At 40.3% G+C, this 23,530-nt stretch overlaps 1 long non-coding RNA gene across 1 annotated transcript; it reads left to right on the forward strand.

Annotated features, from left to right (window-relative positions):
- Positions 1–606: 606 nt before the first annotated feature.
- Positions 607–8,046, forward strand: LOC309668133. The gene is made up of 2 exons (XR_014268090.1): positions 607–816; positions 869–8,046. It is a non-coding gene; the product is annotated as an uncharacterized lncRNA (long non-coding RNA).
- The last annotated feature ends 15,484 nt before the right edge of the window (positions 8,047–23,530 follow it).

Consider the following 23,530-nt stretch of genomic DNA (forward strand, 5'->3'; position numbering starts at 1 on the left):
AAACACCTGCCAGAACCTGGCTAGACAATAAAAGAGAGGAAGAGTTTGGTTTTCCTGGGACCTCAGAAATATCTTGGGAAGAGACCTTCAACACGGTGGAGGAGTAAGACGTGGAGATCTCCTTCCTCCCCACAAATACATCAGAAATACATCTACATGTGGACAAACTCCTACAGAACAACTACTGAACGCTGGCAGAAGACCTCAGACCTCCCAAAAGGCAAGAAAATCCCCATGTACCTGGGTAGGACAAAAGAAAAAAGGAAAAACAGAGATAAAAGAATAGGGATGAGACCTGCACATCTGGGAGGGAGCCGTGAAGGAGGAAAAGTTTCCACACACTAGAAGCCCCTTCACTGGCAGAGACGGGGGGTGGCGGGGGGGAAGCTTCGGAGCCACGGAGGAGAGCGCAGCCACAGGGGTGCGGAGGGCAAAGCGGAGAGATTCCCGCACAGAGGATCGGTGCCGACCAGCACTCACCAGCCCGAGAGGCTTGTCTGCTCACCCGCTGGGGCGGGTTGGGGGTGGAGCTGAGGCTCGGGCTTCAGAGGTCAGATCCCAGGGAGAGGACTGGGGTTGGCGGCGTGAACACAGCCTGAAGGGGGCTACTGCACCACAGCTAGCCAGGAGGGAGTCCGGGAAAATGTCTGGACCTGCCTAAGAGGCATGAGATCATTGTTTCGGGTGCACGAAGAGAGGGGATTCAGAGCACAACCTAAACGAGCTCCAGAGATGGGCGAGAGCTGCGGCTGTCAGCGCAAACCCCAGAGACCGGCATGAAATGCTAAGGCTGCTGCTGCCGCCACCAAGAAGCCTGTGTGCAAGCACAGGTCACTCTCCACACCTCCATTCCCTGGAGCCTGTGCAGCCTGACACTGCCAGGGTCCCGTGATCCAGGGACAACTTCCCTGGGAGAACACATGGCACGCCTCAGGCTGGTGCAACGTCACGCCAGCCTCTGCCACCGCAGGCTTAACATCACTAATCATTAGAGAAATGGAAATCAAAACTACAATGAGGTATCACCTCACACCAGTCAGAATGGCCATCATCAAAAAATCTACAAACAATAAATGCTGGAGAGGGTGTGGAGAAAAGGGAACACTCTTGCACTGTTGGCAGGAATGTAAATTGATACAGCCACTATGAAGAACAGTATGGAGGTTCCTTAAAAAACTAAAAATAGAACTACTATGCAACCCAGCAATCCCACTACTGGGCATATACCCTGAGAAAACCATAATTTAAAAAGAGTCAGTTACCACGATGTTCATTGCCACTCTATTTACAATAGCCAGGTATGGAAGCAACGTAAGTGTCCATCACAGATGAATGGATAAAGAAAATGTGGCACATATATACAATGGAATATTACTCAGCCATGAAAAGAAACGGAATTCAGTTATTTGTAGTGAGGTGGATGGACCTAGAGTCTGTCATATAGAGTGAAGTAAGTCAGAAAGAGAAAAACAAACACTGTATGCTAACACAAATATATGGAATCTAATATATATATATATATATATGGTTCTGAAGAACCTAGGGACAGGACAGGAATAAAGATGCAACATAGAGAATGGACTTGAGAACACGGGGAGGGGGAAGTGTAAGCTGGGATGAAGTGAGAGAGTGGCATGGACTTATATATACTACCAAATGTGAAATAGATAGCTAATGAGAAGCAGCCGCATAGCACAGGGAGATCAGCTTGGTGCTTTGTGACCACCTAGAGGGATGGGATAGGGATGGTAGGAGGGAGACGCAAGAGGGAGGAGATATGGGGATATACATATATGTATAGCTGATTCACTGTCTTATAAAGCAGAAACTAACACACCATTGTAAAGCAATTATACTCCAATAAAGATGTTAAAAAAAGAAATATCTTGGAGGCATCCCCATCTCTCCATTCTTACTGCTATGGCTTTCATGTAGGCTCTTCTTATCCATCATCCAGTCTCTTGTTACTCAGCACTTGAACGCTTGTTAGAAATGTAAAATATTGGGTCCCACCCAGAACTTCTAAATCAGAAGCTGCATTTCAACAATATCCCCAGGTAATTTATACATATATTGAAAGTTTAAGGAGTAGCACTTATCTAGGCTATTAAAATAACCTCTCCAACAACTATCCATGGTGGGGTTTGTCCACTCTCTACCAAGTCAGTAGAACAATCTTTATAAAACACATGCCTGGCCGAATCATTTTTCAGCTTTAAACACTGCAGAAGCTCTCTTGCTTACAGTTTTGAGTCTAAACTCCATGGCGTGGTGTGTATAGGTCTGTATGATCACCCTGTTTATCTACACTTACCCATCTCACCTGTTATCCACCACCCACCTCTCATTCCAACTCCTTGACCCTTGGCAAGTCCTCAGATATTTTTGCATATTCACACTGTCTTGATTTTAAAGTCCAATCATTCCATCCAGTTGGGAAAAACTTCCGTCTCTTTTTAGCATCCCAGGTTCCTATTGATCTTCCAAGGCCCTGGTCTAACACCAAGCTCTCTCTCAGTGAAAATTTCTGAGCTTTCTTCCCGCAGAACTGGTAGTTCCCTCTTCCATGATTCCAAGACGCTATATTCATAATTTAGTTGTTCCACTTACCTCAAGTCATTGGGATATAGGTTTAAAAATGAGGGATGGTTTTAGCACAGGCAGCTGAGCAGATAGTGGGTGTCATTATGCATTAATTAATAGTTGCATTCTAAAGTAACCTTTCAGTCTGCACAAGCAAAGTGAATTTGAATTTTAAGGTAATTACCTGAGATACTTCAATATTTTTAAAATTTTCTTTCAGCATAATGCAATGGAAAGAACATAGGACTTTGGAGCTTTAAGACTTCCTATCTCTGTTACTTCCTAGTCGCCTGATGTATGATCTTGGTAATTAACCTCTCCAAGTAAGTTTCATTATTTTTAAATTGTGAGTAAAAACTAGAGCTGTTTCTTAAGATAATGTGAGAATTGAAAGAGATAATTGATGTGAAAGCATTTAGAGAACCAGAAAGTGCTGTATACATAATCATTATTTTTCATGAATTTATTCCCTTAATATACTTCAAGCACTTTTTATTTCCTGAAAATTGTGCTAGATGTCAAAGTTATCAAAAATTTTCAGATATGGTATCAGTCCAAATAACAAAGGGTACTAGAGGAAGTAGACACAGAGGGAACATTCAGAGAAAATGTGTAAGTTGATACTCTAGCAGTGCAAACTGTTTAAACATAAGAAAATTTAGAACAGGCTTGATAGTCGAGGTAACATTTTAAAAAATATCCCAACTGAGGATAAAATTATGAAAGTCTTAAGATTTATAATTATTGGCTCTTACTTTTTCTAGACCGATACAGCCACAAATTTCAGACATTTCTAGAATCTTAAAGTTTTGTCTTCCTCTTCACCCAGACACTAATGTGGCCCAGTGCCCGGGCCCCTCCTAACTGTCCCCACTTTCCTTTCCCTGCTACCAATACTTCTTCATTCCTGCTTAGGGCAACACACACTACCTGTACTGTACTTGGCCCACATTCCAAGTTTGTGCCAATGTTTCCAATGTCTATAACACCCTGGAATTTGATCACTGACAATGTAAATGTCATTCTCACGTTGAGTCACTTCAAGTCCTTACATCCTCCGTGAGGTTTCCTTTGCTTGTCCCACCCCCCAGGGGGTCTCTGCAGTTCTTGACTGTATCACACAGAAAATCACTTAATCACATACATGCCACTTCTTCTCCACTGTTTTATATTTGTGCCATTGCTACAGCTGGGCTGAAAACTCCATGAAGGATGGAATCTTGATGTTACTCCAACGTGAGTCTCCCATTTCTTACTCTGAGACCTTGAATGGGACACCCTCACCCCACTCCACTTCAGCACTCTATGCCTCCATTTCCTCATCAGGAAAATAAAGATGTTCCACTATAAGATCAGACTAGATGATCTTCTAATTTACCTGCAGCTGGAACAATCTATGGCTCTTTCCATGAGACAGCTCTCACCTCATCTTTATAAGGCTTCGTCTAGTGCAAAACTGAGCTCATTTCAGATCAAAATGCATGTGCACCCCAGCTCCGACTCCGTCCTAATACTCTGAGAGAATAATGCAGTCTGTTTTGCAGACCCTGTCACTGTTCTAGCACATAACATCCTATTATTCTTCCAAAATGGAAGATGAAGTTTCCCAGCGTGTCTGACTGAAGGCCCAATATCACCAAATACATAACCATTTGCCTGCAATTCCCCTGGGGAAGGTTATTAACAACCACTTAGTCCCTGATAAATGACTACATTTCCAAGGTAGTGGTTTATATCAAGGTTCCTAAATGCATATCATTTAAATTTACCCAGACAGCCATGTGTCAAATAAACAGCAATTGATGATTAAAAACACTCATTCTTAGGCAAGAGACTTCTGTGCAACTCCTGGTGTGCTGAATCATTGATTTGCTTTAAACATACAAGTGTATTTAATAATCAATACCCACCTTCCATTATCTTATTAAAAATTGCTTACAGGGTTGCTGAGGAAGAAGAGTGGCTCATTGGTTGTCACCTGCAACCCAGAAACATACCTAGTGACATGGGGTTAAGAGTTGCCAAAGCCTCACAGAATGACAAGGTTAGAAAGAACCTGAAGTTCTTCTAGGGAAAGTCCCCCTTCAGTGACCAAGTGCCTTCTACTAGCATCTTCACAAAAACAGTCACGTGGCTGCTTGCACCTGCCTCCAAGCAGGGAGCACTAACCACTCCAGGCAGGAGAGCCTCCTGAACATGACAGTTCTCCAGTCTTTCTTTTCTTTTTTTGAAATTCATTTTTATTGGAGTATAGTTCCTTTACAATGTTGTGTTAGTTTCTCCTGTACGGCAAAGTAAGTCAGTTATACACATACATATATCCACTCTTTTTTAGATTCCCTTCCCGTTTAGGTCACCACAGAGCACGGAGTAGAGTTCCCTGTGCTACACAGCAGGTTCTCATTAGTTCTCTATTTTATACATAGTAGTGTATATATGTCAACACCAATCTCCCAATTCATCCCACCTCCCCTTTCCCTCTTGGTAACCATAAGTTTGTTTTCTACATCTGTGACTCTATTTCTGCTTTACAAATAAGTTCATCTGTACCATTTTTCTAGATTCCATTATGTATAGAAAACATAGAGTGCTCAAGGCAAAGCAAATGCTCAAAACATGGCTATTTTAGTCATCGTAGCAGTAACATCGAACCGCACAATAAGGCATGAAATAGTGACTGTGCTTCCATTCTGTGAAGGGAGCTGTAATGTCCCATCAGAGTCCTCTCTGCTCTAGGTTTACCACCCCCATCGACCTCAGCTCAGCCTTGCATGTGGAAAGTCTGCTCTCCGTCAGCATCCCACCGGCCGCCTCTGACCGTCCTCTGGGGCAGAGCCGTGCTCTCGCTGGACACAGGCCACTGGAGGGACTGACCAGCATGAATGGAAGTGTGTGTAGCAGACACAATGGCTACAAGCCCCCACTGCCTGTACCACCACATCATCTGAAGCTCTGTGAAGGTCCTCCAGCATTGGTAGACATAAAGTAAATTAGTCAATAAAAATGTTGAACACATGCGTGAATAAAGGAATCAATCCACCAACTGATGAAGCGATGGGTGGCTGAGTTAAGGAAGACAGACAGGAAGGACATGAAAAGAGAATAACATGAGTCTTCTCAGAAGCCTGAGTGGGAGGGTGAAGGGTTAAGCTGTCTTGTTTTCACCTTCCCAGTAAAGGAAGGAGCCCAGTCACCTGGTGTCCTGGATGCCTTGACTGGAGACCAGGAATCTCAGGAGTTTACTTGCTTCTCAAGCTGAGGCTGCTCCACCTGATTGGAGAAAGCTGACCGTCCTCCCGTTTCCCTTATTTGCCTCCTACTCTCATCCAATCAACCCCATTCTTACATCTCCCAGCTTCTTCTCCCTGATGACTCCTCCTTTAGGCATGGGATGGATAAACAGTCCATTCTCAGTGCTTTCCATGAGCCCCTGCTCTCAACACCTTCTACCTAAAAGGTGGTGTCGAGGTCCAGAACTACATAAGGCCTCCATTTGCTATAGTCTTGACCGTACTTCTAAGCTAGGGACAGAGGTTTCCTGCTTTTTCAGAAATCAGGCACAGTTTTGAAGACCCAAGGAGAAAAATTTAATTGATTTTGTTAGCCAAGTCACTTTCATTTAGAACTGAAAGAGGTGAATCTGACTCACTTGGTTGTAACATTTTCTCTGTGTAACCCTCTCCTCTCTGCTCCCTTCCCAATTAGTACTTGGTGTTTACTCTGTGCATCTTTTGTGAAAGCTCTCTACTGCAGGGAACCCCTCCCTGAGGCTGGGCGACAGGAAAAGATGCCTGAAGAGTCAGCCCCTGTTGTAGCTCTCTATGGTGGGAGCTGATTCATTCCATGATTGTGAATGGATTATTATAAACTCAGCATAATGAAACAGTTATTACCTAAGAGGTGATGGATTTGGGGAGATTTTCTAGGGTAAATTATTTGCAGTATATAGTATTGCAACAATTAAGCTAAAGTGATCACAGAAATGTTGCACTTGACTGGTACAGTTTTCTTTCTCTCTTCCTTCTTTGCTTTTTTCCTTCCTTCCCTCCTTCCTTCCTTCCTTCCTCTCTCCCTCCCTCTCTTCCCTCCTTCCTTCCTCCTTCACTTATTTTCCTTTTTCTCTGTTTTCATCATATGTTTCATTGAATATTTAAATTGCTTGGTGTTTCAAATTCTTTGTTAAACACTCTGACACCTGGGTAGTGTCTTTAGAACTGGATAAAACACACACGTGCACACACACCTCACAACGGCACTTAGCTTTTAAGGTTTGCACGTTCTAAGAGAAGCTTCATACCATTACATCCTCCCATTAACTTCTGGAATATTAATGAGAGGAACATTCAGCGGTAGCAGTCAGGTAGAGGAGGCAGGATTCACAGCTGTCCGGAGCCTCTGTGGCCACAGTACTGACTAGATACTCTCTGCTCTGCCCCAATCTATAAAATGTGGTTCTTTCTTCAAGGCCAGAGACAGAGCAATTAGGACAGATCATTTGGCCCAAAAACCACTTCTTGCATTTAACCTGTCATGAAGAGTGGAAAGCTCTAATAACTGACAACAAATACAGATCTGGTCAGGTAGCACTGGGCACCAGGGAATAGTTTGCAGCACCCATTTGATTTCTTATGTCAAACATTTCCTTGAAGACATCTTGTTCTATCAAGAAACTCTTTACCCCATTGAGAGAAACAGAAATAAGAGATAAAGGGAGGGAAGCAAACCCAGCAGTATGAAATCTTGATTCTAAAGGCAACTTTGTTCTGAACCCCTGGTTGCCTTCCCACCATTCAGGGCATCTGTCCTACCCCTCCTCTGTCTTCACTCCCAACTTTGTCTTGTCTCACATCTAGTCCCCCCCTCCCCCCAAAGGCTGTCCTCCCAGATAGAATATGCTTCTTATACATTTGCTAAAATCCTTCCCTTCAGTTACTCATAAACCTTTCTTCAAGGTTATGTTGACATTCATAGCAATCCAGACACGCAAATCTCCCCTTGGATAGAACATCTACTTTCCCTTACAATAAATAAATAGATAAGTAAGTAGATAGATAGATAGATAGAGAGATAGATAGATAGATAGATAGATTTGGATTTATATTAAATTGCATGTAGGAGTATATAGGCATGTAATCCAGGACACTTTTGTTTGCAAGTGATAGAAACTAAATTCAAAGCAGCTTAGATCAGAAGAAGACATTATTGGCTCTTTCAGCACTGACAAGGGCAGCATCAGAGAAGAGAATCTAGAGAAACTGGATGTACTGATTCAAACGCTGAAGATACCTTTGTTATCTCTATTCCTCTCTCTCTACATCAACCTCATCCTTTCATGTCAGTTTTCTCCAAATGGCAGGAAACAATCATTCCTTCATTTATTCTTCCCACAATACAGTAAGTCCCCTACCTACGAACCGTCAAGTTGCAAACTTTCAAAGATGTGAACGTCCCATGTAGTTCCCCCCCCCAAAAAAAAGATGTGAACGTGCATTCGCATGTCCAATAATGTAAGTTAGTTCATGTGTCTGGGGTACATTGTCACATGCGTGCATCCTCTACAAGTGGCTGTGCTTTTGTGTACTTTACTGTACATTACTGTATAGAGTACAGTAGTACAGTATCTTTATTTCAAGCTAGATCTGCAAGAGGACGACTTCATTGAACTCCTTGTGCAACATGAGGAGCTTACTAATGAAGACCTGATGGAATTGGAGGCCCAGAAAAAGGACGAAGAGAGACAGAGGAAGAAGAAGTAGCTGAAGAACTGAAGAGATTCACATTGCAGGAAATGGCAAAGGGATTTTCTTTATTTGAGGAGGCATTGTTAGTTTTTGAGGCACAGGACCCGAACCTAGAATGGTACACGAAGATTGCAGCAGCCGTTCAGAATGCAATCCAGTGCTACTGTGTCATCTATGATGAGAAAAAAATAGCTACTACCCAGACATCACTGGATCATTTTTTCAAGAGGGTAGATAGAATCGAATCCAGCAAGGAACCAGAACCTGTGCCATCAACGTCAGGCATGAGTGAAATTGCAGCTTGCTCTCCGTCTCCTATTGCTGACGATCCTTCAGCTCTACCGTCTCCCACCTCCTCTCCCTCCTCCAGTCAGTAACTCTTCTTGCCTCTTCACTCGATGCCAACCCCTGTATGCCAGCTGTTGTACTATACTACTGTACTTTTCAAGGTACTGTATTGTAAGATTAAAAATGGTTTCTTTATTTTTTGTTTGTTTTTTATGTATTATTTGTGTGAAAAGTATTATAAACCTATTACAGGTAATAGGTTTATAGGTAATAGTATTATTACCTATAAACCTATTACAGGTAATAGGTTTATAGGTAATAATACTATTACCTATAAACCTATAGTACAGTACTATATAGCCAATTGTGTAAGTTGGGTACCTAAGGTAACTTTGTTGGACTTAAGAACTCACTCTCAGAATGGAACTTGTTCGTATGTAGGGGACTTACTGTATGGCAGGCATTGTACTAGGCACTGAGAATATATTAGTGAATAAAACAAAGATCTCTGCTCTGTGGAGCTTAATTCTAGTGGTCATCAATAGCTGCCAGTTCTACTGTTTCAGAGTCAACACACACACACCTGCACTCACGACTAAGAAACGCACTTTTCTGGTCATATGTTCAAAATCCTACAGGACGGCTGTGGTTGCTCAGGTGTGTATCAGATATCAGACCAACTACATCAATCTAAAAGGATCCCCGATCTAACAGTGTCCAGCGGATATGACAGTTCCCATTTAAATCTTCCAGTTAAAGTAGGAGAAGAAGCATTTCTTAGAAACGGGGAAATTTTGGGAGCTATCTGTATATTAGTATGTCTGCTCAGCTATCCCCTTAGAAATAATTTCCCAAAGGACAGACTATAACTTCTCCACATTTTGAAAAGACCTTGTGATTTCCAACTCCTTGTGCTGCATTGAGGCACTATCGCTCGTGCTGCCATCCTTGCCTGTACGGAGTGTCAACCAGAGAGAAAAAGCATAACCTCTGTGCCTCTGTCTTCTTCATGTAGATTCTTGAACACTGCTTGACTGTAAACATGATGTCACATTCTGTCCACTCCGGGGGAAAAAAAAAACATTTTGGCATGTGTTGCTAACATGAAGTGTGCAAAAGAAAAGAAATAGCTAGGGATGTTGAACAATAAAACAAAGAGCTGAAAGCAAGACTCAGTGACCAAGAAAATAAGACAAATTAATTGAGAGGCAAGGAAAATCCTGCAGGTAGAGGGCCTGGCCAGCTGTACAGGGCAGACAGTATTGAGCACCTGTCACATCTTCCCCTCAGCAGTGGCTCAGGAACTTGGGGCAGTCTCCATATTGAGCAGAGTCAGAGGGGATGTATTTCCAGAGAGGGAGATACATGTTGGTAACGGACTAGACTCCAGGGATTGTAGAGAGACATTGAGGGATTACAAATTTTGTACATCTTATGAAGCAATGTACTAGATCAGAAGGAGAACAGAATTCAGAGTCAGGCGATGTGAGTTTTAAGTTCTGCCTCTGCCATTTGTCCCCCAAAGGAGATGGATGAGCATATCTGTTTTATAGTTTCCAGAACCGTAAAATAAGTATAATACTATACCCACTCTCTCTACCTCACAGGATTGTTGTATTTCCTGTAAGAAAAAATAAAGTCTTCAAACTGAAGCTGGCCACATCTTGATGTTGCATCTACCCTGTGCCCGTCACTAAGCCCCAAATAAAAAAGGGGATATTGAAGAGGTGCATAAAAGTTGGGGGGAAGCCTACACTCGTCAGGAAGAAACCCCAAATCCTCCATAGGCATTAGAATAAATTTTTAAAGGCACAACCAGCATATGGAAAGTGAAAACAAAAGCTTGGGCCAATAGCCATTCCAGGAATATCTTTCTATGACATACCACTTTGGAGACATTGCATTACTTCACCTGGGCTTTACCTGTCTCCTTCCACACACCCTTCTAGAGATGGCTGCATGTCATGACCAGGCAAAGTGATTTCTTCATATGCTGTACACAGCTCATAAAATACTTTGGGATTCTGAGAGAGGAAAGGCACTAAAAAAAGATATTATTACTCCATACAAATTTTTAAAATCTTCTTGACAAGGTAACAGCATTTGATCCATTTTCAATTTCTTGGCAGCCTCAACACCCCTAGGGTTTTTGGTTTTCCCATTATACGCTGTAGCAGACAGGTTAGCTCACACATGAGCAGAAGCATTGGAGGCCTACCTCCTGTGTAGAGTGAGGGGTGATGTCACTATCGGTTCCACAGAGAAAGACTGCAGTTGGAGCCAAGCTCATTACCTTTTAGTATGCAGTGTCAATTCTCAGAGTTAAATACAGTCCACTCTGATGTCTTTTAATGAAATAAAGCTTCACCAGAGCAATAATGGAAAACAAATTGTATGGGACTCTTATACAATTGAGTGGTTGCAAGCTGCATCTGCACTTTCACGGTGAGTTTGTGGTTGAATTGGATTTGATAAATATCAGAAGAATAATGGCAAACGTGGGTTGCTCATGGCTATGGTGATTGACAGCTGTCAAATGCAGTGATAGATCGGGCTGTCTTTCAGGAGAAACATAATTCATAGACCTCACTGCAGGTAGATGGATGGTGCATACAGACTAGAGCTGGATCTCTGGGCATTTATTCTCTGAAATTCCAATGGGGAGTATGCACTTGTATAAATGTCCAAGTCAATCCCTTTACATACTGTATCCAATTACCTCTTTTCTACCTACTGAACTTCCGTCTAGCTAACAGCTGGGCCTCCATGTCCAACCTACTTGGGCAGCTGTTTATATCAGTGCACTTCTTTACTGCATGTCGGCCTCCTTATTTGTGCTATTTTACTCTCAACTCACTGCATCTGCCTATCAATTTTTGTTTTTGTTGTCATTGTTCTCAGGCTACTGCACTGAGTCAGAATTTAGAAATGACATAATTTAGATTTCTCTTGCCCAGAAGGATTCCTGGGTGTCCTGGGCTCCCATTCAATTTGAGTTATCCTCTTTCCCTCTAGGCCAGGTATGCAACCAAGTGCACGAGAAGGTTTATCACAGATCATAAATCAAAGCTCAGCTTAAATAGGAGGAGGGCAAGGGGAAGATGGGGAAGGAGTTAAAGAACAGAAGAAAATGTACATGCCCATTGTTTCTGGTTCAGAGATTTTTCAGATGATATACGTCTAATTAGAGAATATATTTATTTAAAGGGTAAACATGCAAATCACCTTTATTTTAAAATTTCTGAATCCTTTGGTCTTGTAAGCTGCTGGGTGCTAAGAGCAGACTGCTTACCAATCTCTCTGGGAGGAGTTGCCTCTTGGGGTGATTGTCAAGCAGTCTCAGGGGAATGGAGTTACCCACTACGTTCCCAGATCTGTCAATCTCCAGCAGCAATTTGACATTAAAAATTAGGAGGTCAAAAAAAAATTAGGAGGAAAAGAAAATCTGTAAAGTAATATGGTGAATCTCTGCTTTGGCATTTTCTGTTAGAATGTTTCTGAGCAGAAATGTTAAATCTCAAAAAGACCTATACTATTTTTTTTTAATGATAAGAATTTGACCTCTTGGGACTCTTGATGAATGTACCTCTAGGAACACATGAAGAGCATATATTTTTATAATTCAGTAATGGTTAAAAATAAGTCAATCGGATTCCATTTCAAATTTCTTAAAAGCTTAGTGGTTTCATTAATTGAAATCAGGTCAGTCTTATTTCAGACCCTAACATATTTTCTGTGGCTCTTCTGGGAAGATTTCCAACCAGACTGCCCTCTTTTTAAACAAACTACTCTGCAGTAATATCATAAATCATTCTTCATTTTTATTATTATTAGTATGTTCAGTCATAATGCACACATTTAGTGCTTTTTTATTCCTCAAAGTTTCCTCTCATACTTTATCTCAGTTTAATCTACTAGCAGCTCTAGGAGATGGAGAATCTATTATTACTCACTTTGCAGAGGAAAAGAAAGTAAGTACAAAGCTATTATGTGACACCTAATGACAAACAACTAGTTAGTGGTGAAAATGAGACTTGAAACCTCATTTCTTGACTCCCAATACACGTTTTTAACCTTACATCAGGAGAGCTCATAAAATACTGGCATAGGGACAGAACAGAGAGAGAGTATCTCAGCTCCATAAGAGTATAGGCACAATTCTGTACATACTCCCCATGGGGCGAGGATAAACACCAATGAACTAGATGATGTTACTAGTCCTTTTCCAATCATCAGGGAAAAATGTATTCCTAGAGAAAAGACTGGTTACCAGAAAGTAGCTGTCAGTTCTTACTCAGTTCACCTGCAACTACTTTTCCACAACAAGGAGCCAAATGGAGACAATTATTCAGAAAACTGACATCAAAACTAGAGGAATGTATATGTACAGATGTTTATTTAATAAATATTTTGGAGAAATTATTGTGAGCCCAAAATCTTACTGGGCCCTATGAGACTTGAAAAGTAGAACAGAAAAACAGAAAGAAAACAGAGAAAATCCTCAAGGCATTTTCAGTCTAAGACAGAATAAATTGGAAGAATGAGTTAACCTCTTTTGCACTTTTATTTCTTTAGCTGTGAGATAAGAATAATAAAAGCTGCAAGGGCAAGCTAATATATTCCAGATAATACACAACTGATCAATATCTATATGGAGTTTCTTATCAGGTAGGGCAATTTGTAGGTGCTTCCTGTAGAAGCTCCTCTCAACATTCATCCCATCCTTAACCACATGGTTAGATGCAAACACACCCTCCCTTATGAGTCACCAGGCAAAAATCATATTCCTGGCAAAGTGTCTGGATATCCCGATTGGTAGTACTGGTTTTTTTTTCTATCCTTTATATGCTAAAATTTCCTTGTTAGCAGAAACCATACCTGTACATGGCAGGTGAACAATAAAACTTTGTTGAATGAATGAATGCATGAACAAATGAATCTCTAAGCCCTTCAATATATTTTGGTGCCTGAATTAATATGACAGATCTTGATGGCAAAATGAATATGAATATGAATCAGTACAAAGGCATTCTAGGGGAGTAAGAATTATCTGCAAAGAAAGGAAGTGATATAAAACTGTCAATTTCTCTGCATTAGAATTTCTTTCTTTCTTTCTTTCTTTCTTTCTTTCTTTCTTTCTTTCTTTCTTTCTTTCTTTCTTTCTTTCTTTCTTTCTTTCTTTCTTTCTTTCTTTCTTTCTCCCCCCTTCTTTCTCTCTCTTCTTTCCTTCCTTCCCTCCTTCCCTCCTTCCTTCATTCCTTCCTTCCTTCCTCCCTCCCTCCCTCTTTCTCTCTCTTTTCTTTCTTTCTTTCTCTTTCTTTCTTTCTTTCCCTTTCTTTCTTTCTTTCTTTCTTTCTTTCTTTCTTTCTTTCTTTCTTTCTTTCTTTCTTTCTTTCCACCTCCCCCTTCTTTCTCTCTCTTCTTTTCCTTCTCTCCCTTTCTTTTTCTCTCTTCCTTTCTTCCTTCCCTCCTTCCCTTCTTTCCTTCCTTCCTCCCTCCCTCCCCCTTTCCCTCTCTTTCTCTCTTTCTTTCTTTCTTTTTCTCTTTCTTTCTTTCTTTCTTTCTTTCTTTCTTTCTCTCTCTTCTTCTTTCTTTCTTTCTTTCTTTCTTTCTTTCTTTCTTTCTTTCTTTCTTCTCTGGCCATGTGATTTCTCAGGACCACAGTTGATGTTATTCAAAATGCTATGCTCTGCAGCTTAGTCTCAAAATAAATTGTTAATAAAATTATATTTTCATGACTTTGGCTGCAGTAAATTTCAGAATAGTAGAAATTTTCTAGACTTTTCAGGAAATAAACCTGCAAATTGACTGGAAAAAGAAAAAATTGGATTCTAGAACACCTGATAGTCTATCTACATGAGTTGGATTATCTAGGTAGTATTTCAGCCTCCTGAATTATTCTATCTGAATAGACACTGCTCAAGTCATTATTTGGAATTATCAAAGCCTGCCACTGCTCAGCTTCTGAAACCACAACACAACTGAGCCAGGCTGACTCCTGTAAGCAAATGCTTCAAAATGACTCTTTAGAATACAGATTCCAAAACGACCAAGTCCCTAAAGTGAAAGTATAAAGTCAACAACCCTATTGTATTTTTTTCTTTTTCTTTTTTTAACTTCCTTTAAAAAACAATGAGGATTCTCTCTCTAGAATCAACTCTAATTCTGTAGCTAATAGTCAGTTTAAGCAGCTATTTTCACCCATCTAATAATAATTTTATTAGATCCAACTGGAAACAAAAATTGTTTGATGAGAGAGAGCTTTATCTATTAGACAGAAAGTCTAAGAGTCACGATGAAGGGGAACAGAAGCTAGAACAGGACTCCAGCTTCACGTGAGGAGTGGAATTTTGCCAAGCAGGTAGGGCAAACATGCTGCTTCACTAATAGCATTTGAAGTACCCCAAACTATCAACCCTTCACCAAGCTCTCCTGAGTCACACTTGAGATTCTATGGCTGAGGATTGCTGGAAGAATCAACGTTAATTTGATCAGCCAAGAAAAACCCTAGCACCAGACTCTAAGATTTCCTTCAAAGATTGTGCAGCGCATAAGCTAGGGTCTTTTCTATATGGTGTATGACCTTCTAGGAATAGCCTTGTCTCATCTCTGCTTGTTGAAATAGTTTCTTTTCAGGGGCCAGCCTAAGTATATGGGTCCTTCCTGAAGATAGTAACCACTCTTTCCACTTCACTTTGTATTACTCATTTGTTCAATAACAAACTATTTTGAGTACTTACTATGCATATAGCACTTTGCTAAACCCTAGGCACACAAAAATAAACAAGGCAGGCTCATCTTCTCAAGGATCTTAGTGCCAGAACGTATTCCTACTTCCACTCACAAACCAATGATTACAATACAGAATACTGAGGGATTTAGTAGAGCTAGGCACAAGATTCTATACTCATCCACAAGATTCATGCCATGGAATATATGAACAAGTACTGTTGGGGAAGAGCTTAAAGGATGGTTAGGAATTCAAATGACAGAGAAGGACAACAAAAGCAAACTAGGGAGAGGAAATAACTTGTGTAAAGGTATCCGGTGAGAAAGCAGGAGTCATTCAGTGTGGCTAGAGCGTGCAAGTCACTGGGAAAAGGGAAGGAAATATAGCTGGATGGGTAGGCAGAAGAGTCACATCAGAAAGGACCTGGAAAGACATTCAAAGGAGTTTCGGTTTTATCCTACAGACAATGAGGAGCCATGAGGAGTTCTAAGCATGGAGGTCACAGTGCTATATTTGTATATTTTATAAGAACAAATATTCTGGTGACTATGTGGAAGGTGGTTTGGAGTGAGATTAGAAGCAAGCAAACTAGCTTGGAGGTAGTCCAGATAAGAGAGGAAAAGTATATCTACAAAATAAGATATTTCTAATGGCAATAGAAAAGAATAAATTGATTCCAAAAATGTGTTTTCACCTCTAACATGTTCCAGTACTTACCATGTTCAGCCTGCCATTATGATTATTTGAATGCATATTATCCTATCCTTCTTGAAGTTGTAGGGCCTTTGAGGGTAATGGTTGACCTTTTTATCATTCTTGTTCCCCAAAGATTTAACATAGTCTGTTTAAAATAATTGAAACTTAACATATTGTATGTTGAAATCTCTCAGAATGCCCTGCACTGCACTACATTAAAGTAGTCAGTTGTCGACTTGGACACTTGTATAGTATGATGTCAGTCAGTGACCATGGACAATCATGTCAATAAAAGAGGCATATGCACTAATCTCATGTCTTAGAAATAGGAGTAGAATCAGCTATGACCCTGAAAATCAATAATCTGACTTTGTCTGTTAGGAATTAGATTTTATGTTAGAGGAAGATAGAGGATAGCTAACTATAAGTTAACTCTCCATCGTGGTACCATTTTTCCATCTGAACTCTGGATTGGAGCCTGTATTCTCAAGGGAGTGATGTTCAGAGCTTCAGAATTGGGTCACTACCCATCACCACCATTAGTCATGAATGAGTGAGGACACACTGGGAATTCAATGAAAACCACAGTCTCAAAATTGAAATAAGATAGTGTACCGTCTGTCCTAGGGGAGACAGCATCCTAAATTGGACAGGTTGTGTCTCTGAGGTTGCTTGAGGGAGGTGAAAACAGTCTTATTCTTGTGAAAATGCAATGTAATTAATCCATCTTAAGGGTGATAGGAAACCATGAACAATTAGTAGATGGGATATATTTATATGAATTATAAACATGATAAAAATAATAAAGATTTACAGGTACTTCCATTGAGGGCATATACTGTGGTATCAGGGGTTTTATTCTGCTGGTTGCCTCATTGAACAGAAGTGGAACTTCCCTAAAAATTAGTCATGATTTTCTGGCTAAACAGCTCTCACTAACAAAATCACATAACATGCTTCTGGGCAAATTCTTTAGAACTTACACACTCAGATGGCACTTATCCCCCAAGGCTGTCCAAGTTTGGAGTTGTGTACTTATTCATAGATATTGATATTGCTCAAGCAATACTTGGCCATCCTCATTAGGCTCTACCTTGAAGACAAGACAAGAACCATGTGGAAAAAAAAATCAGGTTCATTGCTGTTAGGCTGGTTACATCTCATAGGAGTTCACATCCTAGTTTTACTCTCTAGGCCAGAAATCTTATGCTAAATCAAGCAGGTAAGAGTCACCGGTATACCTCACACAAATGTAAACATAGACCATACGTAGAAAACCATGTACTGTCATTGAATGCAAAAGAGTATGAGATGTAAATCTCTTAGAGATAATATGACAATGATCAAGCCTTGGACATAGATACATCTAATGCCACAAGGTTAGCACTATGTGATGTTTGTCATTCTATCTCCTGTATCTAACAGAGTCTCAGGCATAGTAGGTATATAGTTCAGAAATATTGAATTGTTATTTTTCCTAGGTATTGCTTTTTTGTCATTTATGACTTCCTGGGACAAAAATACTTTCAGCTTCTTTTTGTCTCTTGTTGTCCCCACTTTCTTTTATCCCCTCTGGTGACAGGCACTTCTTCCAAACCAGAAAGTACCTTAAATAGACACACGGGAAAGGAGAGTGCATTTACTTATACATGGCAAAATTCTGTGAGACTTAAAGTAGTGCGAACTGTGTAATTGCCTAGCTAGAAATCTAATGGAGGTATAAATGGAATTCTGTAATAAGATATTCATAAATAATCTATGAAATGGAATCTTGAAAATGGAAAGATTCTGATTTACATATACTTTATAAATAATATCAAATATTATGATTCAAGAAATTGGAATGAAGTTTCAGTGATATGTCTTATTCAACTTCATCTACTTATCCAAATTAGTTATCAAGTCTTTACTGACTGCTTTCTCAAGCAATCCAACACTGAATTAGACGCTCGGGAATTTCTCCTTGCCCGAATGAATGCAATGTTTAGTTAGCCAAACTATCTGAACTTTATGCAGTCTGTCCTGACGTATCATTAACTTACACACGGCCAAGATAGAAGACAATTGTCCACTTTATCAAGCAATATCTTTATCGGGATATTTAAATAGGATCCATGTGTGAAACCTCATTATTCTTTGGGGGGGGGGCAAGAAAGAAAAGAATAAATGCAGGAGTAAAATAATCAATAGACATAACCATTCCAGGTGTTTTTCACTGATGTAATTTCATTGGTAATGAAGCCTGAGACAGTTTATCCCATGAGCTCTGTTTCAGTAGTGTGATAACAGAAAATAGACAAAAATGAGTGGCTTGAGATAGGTGTAAGTAGGTCATCTTCCCAAAGGAAACAACTCCAGTCTTCCAACTAGCTGATGGTAATTAGTACTATTCAAAATAATTGTTTAAACCCCCAAAATAACTGAAGCTTAGAACTTCTTGAGAAAATAGGAAAGGCCCAGAGGTCCAGGACTCAGTAGAAACATCCATGTCCAACTTTCTAAGTTCTTTAGTCATGCCTGTTGGTCTGCGGAACTTAGTTGTTTATAGGAATCCGAAGTTCTTGAGTAATAATAAAAATACTAGCTCATATGTATTGAATTATTACAATGTACTGTATAAAAATCTAGATGAATTATTATATTTAATTCTCAAAACAATTTGAGAAATTGTAATCACTGTTTTACAGATAAGGAAACTGAAGCTTGAAGGGGTAATCATCCAAAGCCACTATAATAAAAAGCAGAGCTAAGACTTTAAAACTAGATCCTCCTGATGACAAAGTTGGTGCTCTTTACCTTGTGGGTATTGTCTCAAGTCATATGCCTTTAATATAGTGGAATCATTATCTATCAAACTCCTGGAGTAGCAAAGCCTATATAGAATTATATTATTTTCTTATATGCTACTATGTCATAGTGGTAGCTTGGTAAATTAAGTAACACATGCTTGTTTGCCCCTATTGGTTCCCATAGAGACACCATGTATACAAAGACAAACTCCTTGGGAGGATTCCTGCTTGTATTTCACTAAAACAGTTATACCAGGTATCAAATTTTCTTGTTGGTATGAAAACTATATTTCTTCTCCCCTCTTAATGACAGTTGATGTTCTTAGTGTATGTAAAAAGTCTAAGTTTCCAAGCTATCAACAGAACTCTAATGATTATTATCAAGAATCTCACTGAACACCATTAAGCCATGTCAGAGTTGGCTGCATTTCCATAGAGGGAAGATCAGTTCATGACTAAGGGAATAATTGTGCAAACAGGATTTCAAAAGATGTGAAGAAAATTCACATAATTCCACAAGCTCAATATTCTTCAGACATTTTGGATTTTGGTCTCTTGACCACCAATTTCAATTGCACTTAAAAAAAAAAAAAGCCCCATAATTACCATATCTGATCAGTTCATAGCCCTTTGGCCACATTCTCTTTTGGGAGTGTCTGCACGTCTTAGGCTGTAGGTGAGCCAGCTAGCAATGTGACCATCCTATAGGAATCTCTTTCAAGATCTATGGACTCTAAAATGTTGGCTATAGCCCAGATGCTTTTCTGAGAGGACTTACACACTCACCCACTGTTGTAGATGCTATATTGAGCCACCCAGATCCCACATCAGGAATAATTTCTTCCCCTATTTGCTGAGAATGCATTCAGAAGGACCCTCAGCCATCAGCTCTCTTTTGTGATTGCCTCAGCTTGACTAAAGAAAACTTCTTTATCTAAAGTCACACCTCCTTCCAGACATCGAAGCCCAGTGACTCATTAGTCAACATCAATCTCACTTTCCCTTGTCCCAGCTAGGCATCCAAGACCCTAGAACTGCTGATAGGGTCAGTAGGGAAAGAAACTGGGACTGCATCCCAGCTCAACTTTTCTCTCTACCCAATTCTACATTCTCGTCTACTTTCCACAGGTGCTGATCTCAAGAGTGCCCCCTAGTTAAAGTCCTGCATGCTAATTTCTGCCTTGCACTCTGCTTCCCAGAAAACCCAACTGGTCATACCTGCACTAACAGAATTTCTTCAACAATCTTTTCTAAGATTCTTACACATTAATAGGCTATGGAAACCAATGGGAAAGGGATATGAAAGGGAAGCTACCAGGAAATGTAAAGTCAGGCAGCTCATCAATTAACAAAGAAACACTTTCACCCCTTGGGTTGCCCAAATGCACTGCCATTCAAAAAATTTGAATTCACAGGTAGACCATCACTAAGATTTTAATTGAAAACTAAAGTACTCATGACGTCTCTCAATCCATACCAGGCGAGAAAAAAAAATCTATAAGGGTGAGTCATTATTTGGGGGAACAGAGGAGACAGAGAAGGTAAAACCGCTGTCAGCCCTCTTCCTGCTGTATGACACTGAAGCAAAGCTATCAGACTCTAGAATTCAACCTCCCCTCTCCCCACCTCCCGGGTCTATGACTCCATTCCAGTTTTTGGTCTCCGAAGATAGCCAGCAAAAACAGGATTGGCTGGGCAGTGTGATAGCGTTAATGGATGCTGTCAAGCATTCCAGCATCTTCTTACTATTTGTATGTACTTGATTCTTCCTAAGGAGCAAAGCACTGAGAAGTCAAAATAATAAAACATCAGATAGGAGGCATATAAAAAACCAGAGACGTCAACATCCTAAGTAGAGGTAGCATTCTGTATTGCTCAATAAAATTAATTATTTTCCTTTCCATAGCTCGAGTTTTGTTACTCCAGTTGTGAGAAAGCGTAATATCTGCTGTCGTTGCTTATTTGAAAAACAGTATCAAGTTATTTCATACAAATAAGACAGTGTTCTTTCATAAGGTAACATCAGTTAAAGTTCAAGTAATGCCTAATGTGATACATTTGTTTTAAATGACCAACAATTTTATGTAGTCCAACCATGGTATGCAATGTAAACTACAGAATCTAGCATGCTACGAAAGGCCAAAGCAGCTACAAAGACAGAGATTCTGCATCTTTATTGAGGAAGGAGAAGAGTATAAGGCTTTGGAAGCCTTTGGAAACAGGAGAGAGAGTGGAACTGAGTAACATTTAGCAAATGAAAACCATGGAATTTTACAAATCATGAGGTTAATACCTCTGTCTTTTACTCAGCCATGCTAGGGAGGGTCCCAGTTCTCAAAAAGTTCAAGCTGTTTCACAGAACTATACTAAATGGTTTGGTTTCTCTGGGTTTCCTAATGGAGCCTTGATTAAATTTTCTTAAAGTGAGTTAATCTCTATAAAGATACCCTATCCTATCTTCTATGTCTCCTTCCCCATTGCACCTACTTTTGAATTTACTGGAATCTGGTTCATTCCAATTCTATATTAAGAAGACAACATTACTAGAACTTGGGTTGGTGGCTTGCCTTTCACGCTGCAGAGCAATGGTTTCAAATTTGAGCATGCCTAAGAATCATACCTTACCTGGCCCAACCCCCAGAGTTTTGATTTAGTAGGTATAAGATGCATTTCTAACAAGTTTCCAGTTGCTGCTGATATAGCTACTCTGAGGAGCAAACTGAAAACAACTACTGCGAAGGAAAAAGAGTCTGTCTAAGGTCTTTCCAGAACAGGTAAAGAGTTGGTGGCACGGGGGTGCAAGGGTAAGGAGGTGATTCACTTTATTCAGTAAAAGTCTCTGATGAAGAAAAAAACCCTGAATGACAAAGGGCCTTGCACCCTTCCACAGGAGAAAAACCCATAAATGAAGTAGTGTCAAAGTGCCTAGTGTGATGGCTACTGTATAGTAGGTTCTCAATAAATGCGCGTCGGGTAGGGGGTGGGAGGGCAAGGAAAGACCAGGTGCTATTGGTTAGCTCTTGTTGGTTCTGTTTGAAAGAGTTATTGTGTATTTCGTTTAGATTTTGCAATAACAAGGAAATTAAGAGAATGTGATTTCTCTCTAAAGAGAATGTGTGGGTGTAGAGGCAAAGGCACAAGGGTGGAAAACAAAGAAGAGAAACTTGGTGAGTACAGTAACACAAATCAAAGGAAAACTGACCCCTCCTTTCCTCTGGCCTCCTGCTACAAACCGAAATGGAGAAAATAAGCTAACAGAATAAACGGTGCAAAGTAATTTAGCGGCTTTGCAAAGTTCTTTAAGTTTTAATAGCAGCAGAAACATCCCTTTTTAAAATATGAATTTCATGTTGCCTATGTGCCTTTAAGGGAGCATAACTTATTTATACTTTCTCCTTTCTTCTAATTTACGGACTTGCCATCTTGAGTGCTCTCCCTTTCAACTAGAACAATAGGGTTTTGAAAATGGATATGTAGTCACCGCAGCGTTTTCAGTTCTCTCTATGACTCCTCATTATAAGGTTATTTTCTTGTGTTTTGAAATAGAAATGCTGCCTTTGATGCTACCATTTAAAGTTTCTTTTTTTCTTTTTCTAAAGAAAGTGTCCCCTACTTATTACCTAGCCTTGTCGCCTTGGCCCAATGTGGTAAAGAGAATTCTAAATAAATATTTTCTAATATGCCTTCAAGTACAACTTTTCCTTTCAGTGCAAATAGGATAATTGGGCAGAGGAGAAGAAAGCCACACTGAATGCACTGTTTTAAGGGGGCGACGAGTGTGATTATTGTTTGGCTGCTCTGATGTGGGGCTCATCAGCAATTTCCAGGAGAGCCCGGGGAATTCACGAACAGCGTTTTAGTGATGGGGCTGTCTGCATTTGAATCTCAGCAGGGGCAAAGATTTGAGGCGCTCTTCTGACTAGAAAGATAGAATTAGTCTCTTTGTACATCTCATCTTTCCGGGGTGTTTTTGTAGCTTTTTCTACTCCTCGTGACTTATTTCCATTGGCCTCTTTCACCCAGTGCTGTGCATTTTCTAGAATCTCTTTCATTCTCTCCCTCTTTTCCCCAGTCTCAGTTCCTTTCCCTACCTCTGTTTCCCTCCATCTTTCTATTTGTTTCTTCCTGTCTGTCCCTCTTATGTTTCTACTGACATATGGATCTGCTCAACTTGCTACCCAAGAGCTGCTTTTGGCCTCCTGACAACACAAGGTGCTACCATCCTGACAGGCAGCAAAAGGCAGGGGAAAGGCAGGCATATGTTAACGTAAGGGAGTTTTGGGAATAGATAAGCTGTTGCCAGTTTCAGGCATAAGTTACTTAATTAAAACCCCAAACCTCTCAGCTCTGGTTGTCACTTGCCTCCTGTGAGAGCTCAGTCATCCCTTTGGTGTCCTCGCGTTTGAGAAGCACCCGTCTGGGCTCCTCTCGGCTCTGTGAAGTTTAGTCTAGTGTCTCCTGCTGACAGGTAACAGGCAAAGGAGGAAAAATGAAAGAGGAGCCTGGGAACAGTGGAAAATTCAGCTGCGCATTGTTGAAACACAGGCCAGAAACCAAAATATTGGACTTACTACATATCCCCAGATTCTGTGCCTCCTAAGTGTCCGGCACTGTCCCCGACAGTGAGGAAGGCCAGAGAAATAAGAATGACCCCACCTATGTTCTTAGGGAGACTGTGTCATATTTGAGGATGCAGATATACA

Source organism: Balaenoptera physalus (assembly GCF_965194825.1).
Source record: "Balaenoptera physalus genome assembly, chromosome: 10".
In the NCBI taxonomy this organism is placed as follows: domain Eukaryota; kingdom Metazoa; phylum Chordata; class Mammalia; order Artiodactyla; family Balaenopteridae; genus Balaenoptera; species Balaenoptera physalus.